Source organism: Triturus cristatus, chromosome 4_1 (assembly GCF_964204655.1).
Source record: "Triturus cristatus chromosome 4_1, aTriCri1.1, whole genome shotgun sequence".
In the NCBI taxonomy this organism is placed as follows: domain Eukaryota; kingdom Metazoa; phylum Chordata; class Amphibia; order Caudata; family Salamandridae; genus Triturus; species Triturus cristatus.
Genome location: NC_140585.1, coordinates 458,929,817 through 458,944,424, shown reverse-complemented (window position 1 = coordinate 458,944,424; position 14,608 = coordinate 458,929,817). Strand labels below are relative to the sequence as shown.

General features: G+C 46.9%; 1 protein-coding gene across 11 annotated transcripts in view; it reads right to left on the bottom strand.

The window, feature by feature from the left end:
* CALD1 (caldesmon 1) overlaps positions 1-14,608 on the bottom strand; it is a 567,652-nt gene that overhangs the window by 53,637 nt on the left and 499,407 nt on the right. The window lies entirely within an intron of this gene.

Below are 14,608 nucleotides of genomic sequence, written 5' to 3'. Positions count from 1 at the left end.
TGGCGCAGGCCCACTCGGGCAGCCCTAGCATCCCCAGATGCTCTCGGCGCTCCACCTGGGCCCAGGGGAAGCTCTCCAGGTCATTCCCCAGGAGGCAGTCCACCGGGGCGTCGTCGCGGTGTGGAAATATGGATTTTTATGATCAGTTATGTCCCCTATCTTGGACCCCAACGGTTTCATGTATAGATCATAAGTACATGTATGTTTCCTCCAGTTCCAGTTATGAAGACGCAAACACATGTGCGTCCACCGTCAACATGTCCTCTTTCAGACCCGCCATGAATGGGCCGGATACTCTATTCCTAAGTATGAAAGGCCACCGGCTTTATATGGTTCACTTCCCACATTTCTTACAGTCCAGGCGAGTAGGCCCTGATTCTGCCATCAAGCCTTTTCTGCCTTCTGCCTCTGAAAGCTCCAGTCTGAGCTCGCATCTGTATCCATGAACTTTGTCCTACTCCCTGTGTGGCTAACGGTGCCTGACTCGACCTGTATGCTTGCCAAAAACTGCGTTTCACCTTCAAGATTATCTGCTCTGCTCCGCTCTTCACCCAATGCATTCCTGTCTAGTAGTTTAAGTAAACATTCTTTCAACTACCGAGCAAAAGGCCCGGCTTCTCTGTCTTTATGCAAGTAATTCATAGCCCTGTTACTATGGAAGATTTTCTGCCCTCGCATCTAGTGTAGACACTTAGACGCTTGTACACGCACTAACAGTCAGTATAGTCAGTATAGAATAAGATTCTATCCTAAGAGACCTTTCTTTTTGGATAACACAGTTCTTTAAACATAGGATGTTAGATATGATTTGGGATTAGGTTGACATAACCCCAGACTTCTGTCTCCACATGTAGAGCTAAATGTCAAGTCCCCTTCACCCCCTAGTTGCACGTCAATCACACGTCATGCTGCTGCGCGCGCATCTCTGCCAAGTATTTCTGCTGACATTACGAAATTCTTCCGTGGAACCACCCATTTATGACATCATATCCAATGACGTTCTTTAAGTTACGCCCAGTTACACCTATTTTAGTTACGCATGTATGTTCTTATCTTTATTATCAACTGTTACGCCTCCTGCATCTGTTTCACTGTAATGCCTATTGTATAAAAATGATTACTTGTCAATAAAGTTGGTTCTTCACTTCCTGAACCTTCGTGGTGATGGAATCTGGAGTCCATCGATTCGAATCGATTTTGGAATAAAGCCCGTTCCGAACCTCTAATACCACGGATTCTGCCTCTTATTTTACTGAGCTATTATTATAGATTTTCCGCATCAAATTAAGTCCCGGTAATTAAATTATTTACCACATAAATGGCGCCCGAATAGGGACACTTTCTCATCTCACGCGCCGGAGGTGCGTTGCAGGCCCGGTCTCCTGTCACAGCTGGACGGACAACAACGCGTACCCACAGGATTTCCTGTATCTCCCTCCTGCCGAGCGGGGGTAACTGAGGCTGCGATCAACACCCAGACGAGGCGGTGAGAAGTGCGAAGTATCCCGACCAGAGCCTAGCTGAGAGCAAGATCCGAGGTATACAGAGGCCCACCAGGTTCCGAAGTTCCGAAGTTCCGAAGTTCCGAAGTTTCGAGTCGAGTCCAGTCCGGTCCGAGTCCAGTTCAGTTCAGTTCCGAGGCCTTCCGTTCCGAGCTACCCGGTGAGTACCATTGTCGGGGAGGCGTTCTGACGTGCACATAGGTTGTGCCGGTCAAGACGGGTTTGGGTACACAAATCCGGTCTGCACTGTTTCAGCAGTGTATCTGTACTGTTTAGCAGTATACCAAGTATGTCTAGTATATAATCCAGAATTACCTAGTTAGTGCCGAGTATCATGTTTAGTGACTAGTTCCTCAAATGACCATCATTGCTATTCATTAAATGTTAAATGTTAAAATGTTTTAAATACGTTCTGCATATTGTGGTGTGAATGACTGTTCATTATTGTGTTTTGTTGTATTAAACGTGTTCAGAATTAGGTATCAGATCAGATCAGTTCTCAAAAATGCCGCTCTTTTCGAAATTAAGACAGATAAAAACTAGAAAAGGGGTACTCGAAGAAGCTGTTCCCATTCCTCCTAGGGACACTCCAGGGTACTTCATGTATCATAAACATGGCCTAGACGCCATATTATTTCTTGATTTATGGGTAGACTACACCAAGGAATTACCAGAAAGTCAGAGGTGGCCCGCAGCTGGGACCTGGGATGCAGATTGCATCGTGAAAGTAGAGGAAGAATTATGGAAAAAGAAAGCTAGACAATCACAGAAAGATGCCATTGAATTATGGCATAAAGAATCGTATAGACGTACAGAAAAAGCACGTAGACAGGAAGAGAAGAGTAAGGAGAATTCAAATAAAGTTCGAGAAAATCTATTAATTGAAGAAGGTACTCGAGTAAAATCAGAACAAGTAGACAGACAACGGAATGCCCTTATGAATGGTATGTATCCTCTTTTGGCCGAAGGGTTACCTAAGGCTACTCCGGAGATACCAAAAGACTTGCCACCCCCGTTGTTCCCGATAAAAGTACATCCCAAAGGGCATCCCAGAACCGCAGAAGATGTTTTTCTTTCCTCTTATTTAGACGACGCAGCTCCCGAGTATGCTAGTGCTGCGCCACATAGACCGCCTGCCGAGGGGGTTCAACGCCAAGACCCTCCTCCGTCTGTACCTCCGCAACAACAAACTCCGACACAAGTTCCGGCAAGCACATCTGTTTCTACAGCTGTACCCACATCTATGGTTGCCATATCACGTTCAACGAATCCTTTCACATCCAGCACCCCAGGTGGTGCTACAGGAGGTACAACAAACATTTTTTCCACGCCACCCAGAGTAAATAAACTTTCCTTTCAAGAATTAGCCCACCAACGTACGCCCAAACTAGTAACTCCCGACGCGCTTAAGGAACTTCTAATAGATTGTAGATATGACCCGGTGCCCGGAAAAGGGGACGAAATGCTGCTGGCATCATTACGTATCCGACGAGCTGCAATATATTTAGGGAGGCTACCAGGAATGACTACACATTTAGAAAATATATATCACTTTGTCCAGTCGGGACGAGATTCCGAAAGTATTAATAGAGCCTTGGAGTACCAGAAAGTGGAGATACAGGGGGAACTGTTACGTTTCCTCATAAATTGTGTGATCAGAAATCAAGACCGACCAGGGGTAAATCCGGAAGAAATGCAAATTCTTACCACCTGGAGTCGGAATATATCAGAGGGGAGACATGATAAACGATCATGTATAGTAGCTATGTGCCGCAAGATCCGCAAAGAAGTAGAACGAATACACGAAGAAAGATTAGCAGTAGACGAGCCTGAACAAACCGAGGAGGAGGAAGAATTAGAACTGCCCACAGGACAGTTAGAAACTATGGCCTATGTAGGTAGAGGGAAATATTGTAATAATACTAGATGCTTTACTGATCCGATACGTCCGATACGTCCAGATAATAACAGAAACTTCCAAAACCCAATAATAAATATAAGGTCCCCCGAACATTCGTTCCAAGCCGCTGACAAATTGCTCCGAGAACGAAGGGGTTATCATATACTTGATTCTATGGACGAACAAGAATTAGCCAGGTCAGCCGTTCATTGGGTTGACAGTCCCGGAAAATATAGTGATGATACACTAGCACACACGTTTTTGAACCTCACCCCAGATGAACAACGTTTAGCTGGTATCTATATGGTTCAACAACTCCTTATATTATATAAAAGCCAACACTCCGATCCTGGTCCATTACCTAATATATTGACTGAATTACTCACAAATAAATGGAGAGGTTCAGGTACTGAGTTAATTAGAGAAATACTAGAATCCAGAAAGCAGTATATTCTTTTTGTATGCCCCGAACATGTCTCACTGCCCATCAAGGAAAGAACGACGTACTATATGGATAGACAGAATCCCTTACGCGAAGTGCACCCGATAAAAGGTGATGACAATCAGTTTAAACGTGTGTTTGTATACACACCCATATCTAAAATAGAACTATTAGAAATGAAGAAAGTGGTACCCAGTCATGACAAAGACCCAGCGGGTTTCCACCGTGAAATTAAAGACATGTTGCTCATGGGAGAGTATACCTATCCAGACATTATGACGATATTGAAGGTATTAATGCCTGCGGGCATTTACGAAAAACTCAAGGAAAAGGACTGGGAGGTGGGAGACCAGAAGATAGATTGGACAGCATTAGAAAACGAAGAAAAAGCTCGAGGTCCAGGTTCAGGGCTTGGGGAAAAGACCAAAATACTACCAGGTTTACTAGTACAGGTATTGCCACGTTTATTAACTACGAAAAAGGAAGACTGGGGTGCAATTTCAGCCTGTAAACAAAAGCAAGATGAAGACACTAGTGATTTCTATGCCCGATTCGAAAAATGTTTTGGTATAAATAGTGGAATAAAAGCAAGTAGCGAATCTTATCCACATCTGTTTGTGACAAAATTAGTTGAAAATGCCCTGCCCCAAGTTAAGAATAGAGTATTGAAATTCGAGAGTACCTGGCAAGGTAACTCTCCGTCACAAATGTTACAAATGCTACAGTACCATCACAATAGAATTAGAGAGGAACAAGAACATGAACAAAGACGCATGAAAGACACGAAAATGAAAATGCTAGTTTCCCAGACAGTTCCAGCTGACGGTCATAAAAAGGGTATGACACAGTCCAGTGTTTCAACAGGTCCTGTAAAAGGGACATGCAACTATTGTAAACAGCCAGGCCATTATGTACACGATTGTCCAGTTTTAAAACATAATATCGCCATAGGTAATACTAAAGAAAGACCACGGCCACTTAGACAGGATCAGAACCAACAAGGAGCTCCGCAGCATGCACAGGCCATGCCAGCTCCGCAACAGTCTATGCCAGCTCCACCACCGCAGCCTATTGCTGCTACACCAACAACGACACGACAGATGTACCAGACTGCACAGTATGATTATCCTGATTATCAACGATACTCATGAAACAGCCTAGAGAGGGAAGATGGCTTACCCCTTATCGAGGTCCCTGTAGATCAAGAAGGACCTTATGTACACAGTGAACTATTAGGCCAAGATAGAAAATTTTTACTTGATACAGGGGCAAGCCGAACAACAATAAAACGTAGTGAAGTTCCAGGGGCACCCCTCTCAGGCTCACAGAATATTTCCCTTGGGTTTTCAGGAAAACCTATCATTAACGAAGTATCACAGCCTCTTCCCCTTACGATTGGTCCTTTGACACGAACTACAGATTTATTGCTTACTAAATCATGTCCAGAAAACCTGTTAGGTATCAAAACATTGAAAGCTCTAGGAGCTATAATATGTTGTTCTCCGGAAGGAGTAAGATTGTTTTTACGTGATTTCAAAGGGCACTATGTGTCCCGAGACATGGATCCCCGACTGCAGACTTTACCCACACATTTATGGGCACAAGGCCCTACAGATGTTGGTTGCATGAACATTACACCATATTGAGTCACACTAAAGGCAGGAGTGGTACTACCACGAATGCGACAATACAAGTTACCCCCAGATGCTGTAGTGGCTTTACTGCAAATCATTGACGAGCTTATTGGCCAAGGAGTGGTTGTGGAAACCGACTCCAATGTATGTAATTCCCCGATAATCCCGATTCTTAAACGAACTGATCCAAAAGCCCCGTCAGTATATCGATTGGTTATTGATCTGCGCGAATTAAATAAATGTATTGTACCACAATACCCCGTAGTTCCAGACATTTCTTCATTACTGACAGCCATTGATTCCGAAGCAACATTCTTTACTGTAATTGATCTCAAGAATGCCTTTTTCAGCGTCCCAATAGATCCGGAAAGCCAATACTTGTTCGGATTTAGTTGAAATGGACGAAGCTTTAAATTCACACGCGCACCTCAAGGATTCACAGAAAGCCCCAGCATCTATAGCCAAGCACTGAAACGAGAACTTGACAGTATCCACATGCCAGTCAACACTGCCCTGCTTCAATATGTCGATGATCTGCTGATCACCGCCCGAAGCGAACCTGAATGTGAAAAGCCTCACTGACGGTTTTACATTTTTTGGCCGAAAAGGGGCACAAGGTGTCCCCTTCTAAGCTGCAATTCTGTGTCCAGCGAGTTGTTTACCTTGGTCACTCGCTGTCCAAGGAGGGAAGGCAGCTTACACCCGACCGCATACAGTTAATTGATAACATGTCAGTACCCAAGACACAAAAGGAGGTGCGGGCTTTTATAGGCCTCACTTCATATTGTAGGCAGTGGATCCCTCAGTATGCATTTCTAGCAAAACCACTCATTCAGTTGACAACACAGGAGGCAGCCACATCGACTGTCCTCCCTTGGACTCAGGAACATACACACGCCTTTGAAAGTTTAAAGAAAGCTTTATGTCAAGCACCTGTCCTAGCAACACCATGTTACAGCAAACAGTTTACGCTCTTTGTTACAGAACGCGAAGGTACTGCTTTGTCAGTACTCACACAGGAACAAGCAGGATCACACAAACCATGTGCTTATTTTTCTAGTACATTAGATCCCGTAGCTCAGGCTCTGCCTGCGTGCCTGAAGTCAGTGGCAGCGACAGCTTTAGCAATCAGACAAAGCGATGCCATAGTGTTAGGACATCCATTGACAGTACAAGTACCACACGCAGTAGAGGTTCTCTTGAACCGCACACAAACACAACACTTGACTATAGCGAGACTCACCGGTTACGAATTAACATTGTTTCAGCCACACATAGAAATCAGACGTTGTAGTACATTGAATCCTGCCACTCTTTTGCCAGTAAACGGAACAGACCCATTAGCACATGATTGTATTGAAGTTATTACTATCACGACGAAACCCAGACAAGACTTGACAGACGTCCCATTGACAGATTCAGACCTGACGTTGTATGTAGATGGTTCATGTATGAGAACAAGTACAGGAGAGCTAGTGGCCGCGTATGCAGTCACAACAGACACTGAAGTCATTGAAACAAATCGTATTAATGCCTTGTCAGCTCAAGCAGCAGAGCTCATCGCTCTGACACAAGCCTGTATTCAAGCCACCAATAAGAAAGTCAACATATACACAGATTCACGTTATGCATTCGGAGTCGTCCATGACTTCGGCGTGCTGTGGCGAGAGAGAGGTTATTTAACTTCTCACGGTGCCCACATTCAGCACGGACCCCTCATTCATGCCCTATTAGATGCAATACATCTACCCGCTGCAATATCAATTATGAAATGTAAAGCTCATACGAAAGTTACTGATATCATTTCCCAAGGCAATGATCTAGCTGACAAAACAGCTAAACAGACTGCTCAAACTCACACATCTGACATGACAAAGACAATAGTTCCGACACCAACACATTGCATGATGGTTACGGATCCCGCTCTTGACGTAATTGACATACAGACACATGCTACACCAGAAGAAATAAAGAAATGGACTGAATTAGGAGGGATCCAAACTGATCAGGGATGGATGACGAAGGAAAAATCTATATGGTTTCTTCCCGACTCAATGGTCCAAGTTATCATAAATACAATACATAGTCCTGCCCACTTAGGAGAAAAAGCTATGCTAGACAGCATTCAACACATTTGGTTCAACAAACATTTACGAGCAGCAGCTAAACAAAAAGTCCGTACCTGTATGATCTGTTGTCAGTTTAACCCAGGTAAAAGCATTCCCGTAGAACAGGGTGGATTTCAGCCTCCTGATCACCCTTTTGAAGTCCTCCAGATGGATTATATCCAGATGGAACGATGTCGAGGATTCAAATACGTTCTTGTAGTTGTTTGTGCTCTTTCCCGTTGGACAGAGGCATACCCGGTTTCAGATTACACTGCCCCGACTACTGCCAAACAGTTAGTTCGAGAATTCTTCCCACGGTACGGTTTACCACGTGCTGTCTACTCAGATAACGGCCAGCCGTTCTCATCCGAACTAATGAAATACGTTTCACTTTTGTTAGGTTATCAATGGAGATTTCACTGTGTCCGACACCCCGAGGCAGCAGGTCTCGTGGAACGACATAATCAAACTCTGAAAATTAGATTGTCCAAAATATGTAGAGAGAAAGGTGTCGACTGGGTAGTAGCCTTACCAGTTGCACTCTTTTACATGAGAATGGTAGCGCACTCTCGAACAGGGCAATCCCCTTATGAGGTGATCTTCGGTAGACCACCAAATATGTGGGGGACGCCTATACCTTGTAAAATAACTGACGTTGACTGTAATATGCTGACAGATTACCTGGCTTCCTTGATGTCTGCACTACAATCTTGTCGTTCACAGGTAGCTGCAGCCTTTCCCGACAACACCGAGGTGAAACCCCATGACGTGGTTCCTGGTGACCTGGTGTTAGTGCGGAATTTTGATCGGAAGTCTCAGCTGGATCCTAGGTGGAAATCGCCTCAACTCGTACTGTTAACCACGAGGACAGCCGTGAAGATCGAAGGTCGAAAAGGCTGGATACATTCAAGTCATATCAAGAAATTTCATGGACTACCATCCGATATAGAGACTAAACCCTGTATTTCCTCAAAGACAGACTCAAAGCTTCCTTTGGTTGAACAAACAAACTCAGAACAATATAGACTAAAACTACGGTCCAATAAGTCAGACAATTTGATTGTTTAAGTCCTCTCCAAGGTGAATCGGTTGAATTTGTCTCTGACATGTATCCTCTGGACCGGAATAGAGAAGGAGATAATCAAATCCAGTTGAAAAAACATGCGTACTGTAAATCACTGCGTAGTCATTGTACAGTGACGTTATTAATTTTGTTTTTCTTATGTCTTTTAATAATAGCTGCAAGTATATTGTTGCACATATATTATCCTATTTCTAAACATGTTTATAATGTTACTGCTGAACATTCTTTTAGTGAATTTCCCCCGCATGAGTTGTCATATAGATTTGCGCTGCGCAATAACACTTTTATTAGTATGTTACATCATTCCCATCAGGCTAGCAATGCTACAAATTGTTGGATATGTGGCCGACTCCCTCCCTATCAGAACTATAATGGAATTTTGCCTCTCTTTCCATATCCGTTCACACACAATGGCTCCTGTGGAGCATGGTTTAGTTTAATTAATTCCCTAGATTCGAATTCCGCAGTTTATCAAGACAACTGGGTTTGGGGAAACCTGAACTTAGTCTTGCTTAAAGCCTGTTACCCTAACAAGGAGGGACTTCCCAAAAGAACAGGAACTGATCTAGAAAATGAAGTATATGGATTAGGTAATTTCACGCTTAATCTCATGATCCTGAATGTCGAATCCGAAGCTGCACCAATTTTGCCCGCTATGTCAGTATTTCCAGTTAAAGGTGAACTGTGTATAAGAAAGAATGGCTCCATACACATGGGCCATAGTAAATGCATCACTGTAATAGAATTCAGTGATCAAGGCAAGTCTACATTTAGAGCTTCTCGCCATTCCTACTTTGTATATGGTCAGACTGCATATATACGTCTGCCTCTAGATTGGGATGGTACCTGTTACATCGGATTTCTTTTGCCACCTGTTTTCCTAGCTCCTCCTGATTATCATAGAAATACTCATTTAGTACACAATAGAGAACAGAGAGATCTCCCAATAGTCGATTATACTGAAACAGCATGGGAGAAATACACAGATTTCAATAAAGGTTTCTTTCCTTATATAGGTACAGTCACTAATAGTAAGCTGATACGTAGATTAACCAGAACCCTTGAAGCAGTAGTAAACGAAACTATTTCCGCCTTAGGCAATTTAACAGAAGAACAGTCTGCTATGCGGATTGTTGTGCTTCAAAATCGTCTTGTCCTTGACGTCATTCTGGCCGATAGGGGCGGAGCTTGTAGGGTCATCGGATCAAATTGTTGCATTTTCATACCAGAAAATTCGCCATCTGTATATAAAGCCATAACTCGCCTTCATAAGATTGTAAGCCAGATACACCAGAATCCAGGCACCTGGACTTGGTCCGGTTGGTTTTGGAGTGTATTATCTACCTTTGGATGGAGGGTCCTATCCTTCCTAGGTATTGGCCTTCTCATACTATTCAGTTGCTGCTTATGCCTACAATGTGGACCAGCGATTTGTGGTCTATGTGCCACCTCGTGTATCCCACATCCAAGTTTTCATTCAAGATTCCGGAAGAAGAAAGAAGAACAAATGATGTTATATGAACAAATCAACGGATTGATGAAGATTGATATCTCTTAAGGGCAAGTAGGGGACAAGGAGGGAATGTGGAAATATGGATTTTTATGATCAGTTATGTCCCCTATCTTGGACCCCAACGGTTTCATGTATAGATCATAAGTACATGTATGTTTCCTCCAGTTCCAGTTATGAAGACGCAAACACATGTGCGTCCACCGTCAACATGTCCTCTTTCAGACCCGCCATGAATGGGCCGGATACTCTATTCCTAAGTATGAAAGGCCACCGGCTTTATATGGTTCACTTCCCACATTTCTTACAGTCCAGGCGAGTAGGCCCTGATTCTGCCATCAAGCCTTTTCTGCCTTCTGCCTCTGAAAGCTCCAGTCTGAGCTCGCATCTGTATCCATGAACTTTGTCCTACTCCCTGTGCGGCTAACGGTGCCTGACTCGACCTGTCTGCTTGCCAAAAACTGCGTTTCACCTTCAAGATTATCTGCTCTGCTCCGCTCTTCACCCAATGCATTCCTGTCTAGTAGTTTAAGTAAACATTCTTTCAGCTACCGAGCAAAAGGCCCGGCTTCTCTGTCTTTATGCAAGTAATTCATAGCCCTGTTACTATGGAAGATTTTCTGCCCTCGCATCTAGTGTAGACACTTAGACGCTTGTACACGCACTAACAGTCAGTATAGTCAGTATAGAATAAGATTCTATCCTAAGAGACCTTTCTTTTTGGATAACACAGTTCTTTAAACATAGGATGTTAGATATGATTTGGGATTAGGTTGACATAACCCCAGACTTCTGTCTCCACATGTAGAGCTAAATGTCAAGTCCCCTTCACCCCCTAGTTGCACGTCAATCACACGTCATGCTGCTGCGCGCGCATCTCATTTCTGCTGACATTACGAAATTCTTCCGTGGAACCACCCATTTATGACATCATATCCAATGACGTTCTTTAAGTTACGCCCAGTTACACCTATTTTAGTTACGCATGTATGTTCTTATCTTTATTATCAACTGTTACGCCTCCTGCATCTGTTTCACTGTAATGCCTATTGTATAAAAATGATTACTTGTCAATAAAGTTGGTTCTTCACTTCCTGAACCTTCGTGGTGATGGAATCTGGAGTCCATCGATTCGAATCGATTTTGGAATAAAGCCCGTTCCGAACCTCTAATACCACGGATTCTGCCTCTTATTTTACTGAGCTATTATTATAGATTTTCCGCATCAAATTAAGTCCCGGTAATTAAATTATTTACCACAGCGGACAGTTACTTTGACGGTGCCTGACACTCCTCCCCACTCGAAGGGGATCCTGGCCATCCGGCACATGCTTTCGGTGTTGTCCGCGGTCTGGACAGGGCATAGGACATGCGGCAGGATTTGTTCGGGGGTCACCAGGTGGCAGCGGACAGCGGTCACGCTGGCCCCAGTGTCCCGGAGAGCTTCGGCCCGTTGTCCATTGATGGTGACCCACTGCTGGTACTTCTGGGTGTTGCTTGGGATGGCAGCCCGGGGCACCATTTCGCGGGGGCCCAGGCATATGAGTGACATGGCAGCTGGTTCCCACTCGGGGGATTCGTCCTCGCGGTTTTCCTCCTCTTCCTCCCCTTCCCCCAGGGCTGCGGCGGCTATTTGTCGGGAAGGGGGCCCAGCGGTCCCGCTCCGCCGGTTCACAGGGCAGGCCGGGTCGCTCGCATAGTGGCCGGTCTGTTGGCAGCCGAAGCAGGTCACTGTTGGTCGGGGTCCAGGCCTGGCGATGGGGGTCCCCCTTCGGACCATGGTCGGGGACGTGTGGTTGGCGGCTTGGCCTCGTGGCGGGCTTCTGGGCGGCCCGGTCGGGAAGTCTCGACTGCGGTGGGACCCCCCTCCTCCGCCCCGCTGGCGAGGAGGTCCCGTGGTACTCCATTGGTAGTCCCCCACGGGGTTCCGGGGGACCCGGGTGTTGACCCATCGGTCGGCTTCGGCGGCGAGCTTCCGGGGCTTGGTCAGCTTACTGTCCAGGAGGTGTTGCCTTAGTTCCACAAAGCAGTTGTTGGCGAGGTGTTCCCAGACAATGAGGTCGAACAGTTCGTTGTACGAGGTGACCTTGCTCCCTTTTATCCACCCTTCAAAGGCCCGGCTGAAGAAGTCCACGTATTCGACCCATGTGGTGCCGGGGAGCTTCTTACAGTCCCGGAAGCGCTGCCGGTACATCTCGGCTGATAGTCCGTAGCGTGTGAGTAGGGCTTCTTTCATGTGGTCGTATGAGGTCATCACCACGTCGGGGAGTTGCAGCAGGGTATCCCGGCCCTCGCTGAGGAACCGCCCCCATAGGCCGGCACCCCAATCCTTCCGGGGTACCCGATGGGAGGTCATGGCTACCTCGTAGGCTCGGAACCACTGCTGGATGTCGTCGTTTTTGTAGTATTCCTTGACGACATCCTTGGGGATATGAACCTTCGGCTCGGTTAGTGGCAGAGCTTCCCGGGGGTGCCGGTCTCCCCCGTTTTGGATTTCAGTTCGAGTGCCTTGAGGCCCCTCTCGTGTTCGAGGGTTAGCCGTTTCTCTTCTAGTTCTCGCTGCCGTTTCTTTTCTTCGATTTCCTCCTGCAGCCGGAGTTGCTCCAAGGCTAGTTTCTTCTCTGCCAGCAGGAGTTCACCGTCCAGCCGGAGTCAGGCGAGGTCCATTTCGTGTGTCCGGACCCTCTCCCGTTCTTGCATCTCCTCGTGGGACAGGCCGGCTTTCAGGATGCTTCGTCCCCCATCTGTCGGGGTTATGGTCGGTGGCAGGTTTCCGCCCCGGGCCGCGGTTCCCTCGGCTCGGGGGGGAGTGGTCTCGGATTCTGCCCAGGTTTTCAGGGCTTTCTGCATTTCTTCCTTGGTGCCCAATCCTGTGGTTGGGATCCCTTTGTCCTTTCAGAATTGTTTCAGTTCTTTGTGGGTGTACTCTTCCAGCTTTTCCAGTTGGAAGGTTGCGGCGATGGTTGCTTCTTGGTCGTTCATGGTTCCCTTCTTTCCGTCTGGTTAGGTAGTGGTTGCGTTACTTGCTTGTACGATTGCGTCTGGCTCGGATCCCGTCGCTGGCCACCAAATGTTGGAGGGAGGACCACCGGGGAGTCGGGGGGACTGCTCCAGCCACCTCCCTTCCGCAAAGTTATAGCCGAGCGCCGCTGAGAAGCCTCCTAGGAGAGGTCCTTCTCCTGAGATCGTACTAGGCCCAGTAACACCACCACACCGGACTCTGTAGCAGTTGCTTATCTTGGTTCTTTATCAAAGGTAGCACATTCAATATTTACAGTGGGATCGAGTGATCCAAAAAGAGTCTCAATGTCTTTAGGGGGATAGGGCAGCGGGTCAGTCTCAGTACCAGCCAGGTACGGGGAGGCTCTGCGCCAGGCCTTGCGTGCTGGTGTCGAAGTAGCTCGGACGGGGAGAGCCGCGACGGCGTCTGCAGGGCTCGGGTGGTAGTTCCGCTTGGGTCGAGCCGCGACACAGTCAGCAGGGCTCCGGTGGTAGGTCCGCTTTGGTCGAGCCGCGACGAGGTCAGCTGGGCTCTGATGGCTAGTCCAACAAGGTCGGGCCGCGACAGCGTCAGCAGGGCCCCAAAGGTTCGTGAAGGTCTTCAAGCACGGTGGAGCCGCGACGTCGTCAGCAGGGCTCAGGGTGTAGGTTCAGGATAAGTCTTTCTCCGTAGGGTCAGCCGCGATCCGATCAGCAGGGCTCTTGACTCCGGGATACAACTGTTGTCTTGTTGCCGGGTCGCCCCAGATATAGGACTGGAGCCCTTTGATGTCCGGACCCTTGCACCCGGGGGGCGGAGAGGCCGGGTAGGGAGCGGCCAGACGCCCAGCAGGAGAGGCGCCAGGCCCCAGAGGGCTGTGGGGCGCTCGCACCTAGGTGTGGAAGGACGGTTGGGGGTCCCGTCGATACTGCCCTCCGCCGGGAGTGGGAAGGGTTCACGTGGTATCCCCCGGGCCAGGGGTTGGCGCCTCGATGTCGGGCTTCGCTGGGACCGAGGCCGGGTGGAGCGGGGTCACGTCGGTGGTCACGTGGAGTGACGTATAATCCAAAATGGAGGAGCCCCGAGGTGCATGGGACCTCGTGCGGCTTAGCGAGGGGGAACAGGACCACGCCACGAGGCCGGCTCCAACATTGAGCTGCATGAAGGAATTGTTTCTCGGAGCTTTTCACCCTATAGTATCTTTGGTGTGTATATATATAATCTTAAGGGAGGATGTACTCTGGGATACCACCACATCTCTCCTTGTACGTCTTTTCAAATGATAGTTAGAATCAGCCAATTTTGGCTCACATATTCTATCGACATTGAAGTTTCCAATTTGGATTTCATAAAAACGGAATTACAGCTATACACAGTTTCCTTTTTTACTGAAAAGTGATATTTTTAAATTAAACATTTTTTGCAACAATATTTCTAAAGAAAGTAAC